The sequence below is a fragment of the Solanum tuberosum genome, unplaced genomic scaffold (assembly GCF_000226075.1).
Source record: "Solanum tuberosum cultivar DM 1-3 516 R44 unplaced genomic scaffold, SolTub_3.0 scf00341, whole genome shotgun sequence".
In the NCBI taxonomy this organism is placed as follows: Eukaryota; Viridiplantae; Streptophyta; class Magnoliopsida; order Solanales; family Solanaceae; genus Solanum; species Solanum tuberosum.
The window spans coordinates 263,734-265,448 of NW_006239268.1; positions in this window are offsets into that span (position 1 = coordinate 263,734).

Here is a 1,715-nt window from a genome sequence, read left to right on the forward strand (position 1 = left end):
GTATATTAAAAATGATAAAATTGTGAATCCAATTTTCCTTGATTAAATGATTTGTAAAAAATGATTATTTAAAATTATATGTAGTTACGTATAAGTAAATGGGTCTAAATCTAAAATATCTAAAAGCTAAAATATATACTAAAAAATTGTGGTATTGTAACTACCGTACAATTACATAGGATCTAATTGTAATTATTGATATGTTTCAATATTTATTTAAATAATTATTTACTATTGATTATTTAAAATTATTTAATATTTAAAATTCAAAAAATTGTGGTAATGACATGTGTCATTTTTTCTTCTCCTTTTGTAAATAGATAGATAATAAGTAATATATAAGTCACTTAGTGGTCTTCTCCAAAGCTATGCCGAATATGAGAATTCTCCAATTTCATCAGATAGTACCTACATTCAAAGATTATATTAGTAAATAACAATTATCTCTGAAAACTCCTCTAATATTGTCGATAGAAGTTTGATTATAACAAGTACCGTCAAAATTAAATCTAAATTCATCATTGATATATAGGGTGTAGGCTATTTGATAGTAATATCGAACTTACTATAATTATTAGAAGTGACAAAATTCAAAGTGTACATATACTCGAGAACCCTAATAGCTATAGATTAATTAATGTAATCCAATATTAAAAAGTTAATAAGAATAGATTATTCAAATTAGTCTTCTTATATTAGTAGTATAGGAAAAATATGGGTTCTTTTTATTTTATGATCACTTAAGAGTTAACAACTAGGAAGTACTTAAATATATGGTTTTATAATCATGTAAATATTTATAATTTCTCTAAAAATTAAATTATATTCAATATATTTCTCTTAAACTCTAGATCCAATCAAATATCATCACCTAAAATGACATAGAAGAAGTATTATTTTATGGTAATAATACACTAAACAAACATATCACTTGTGTTTGTTACGAAGGAAAATGTTTTTCATGAAAATATATTTTTTTTAAATAAGTAAATATTTTTTTTACTTATTTAATAGTGTATGGTAAATTAGTAGATGTTGACACCCAATTTTGACCCTCCACAATATAAATTAATCATTTCGAGCTTCTCCAATTTCAAACGATTTAAAATAATTAGTTTTATAGAATTTCCAAAAATAAAATAAAATAAAATAAATAAATAATAATAATAATAAGAATAATATAGTTCGCGAGATTTTTTAGTTTTGTCACTTTTCATAAATTTTAGATGGTGTATATGTTTTACATAATTATGTATATGATTAGTATATTTTATGATTATTCGAAAATCGTCAAAAAATAATAATTATATTTTAAATATTAGGGATGGTTATAGTTTTGAGTTAATGAGTTTTATGAAATTCTAAATACTTTCAAGCTATGTTTAAAGTAATTTTATCATTTTTTTTATAAATATGTATATTTTGCAATCACGTTATTTTATAAATATTTGAAAAAGTCATCACAAAAGATTTTACATTTTAGTTAAAATTTTTTATCAATTTGCTTTAAGTTATAGCTATAATTTCGAGTTAATTAGTTTTGTAATTGAATTAATTAGTTTATAATTAAGTTTTCGAGTTAATTAGTTTTGTAATTGAATTAATTAATTTATAATTAAGTTCATTATTTTTATTTTGTTGAGATTAAGAAACTCATTAATTAATTTATATTAATTCGTCTTATTTGGCTTTTTAGTCGAATCACCAATTAAACT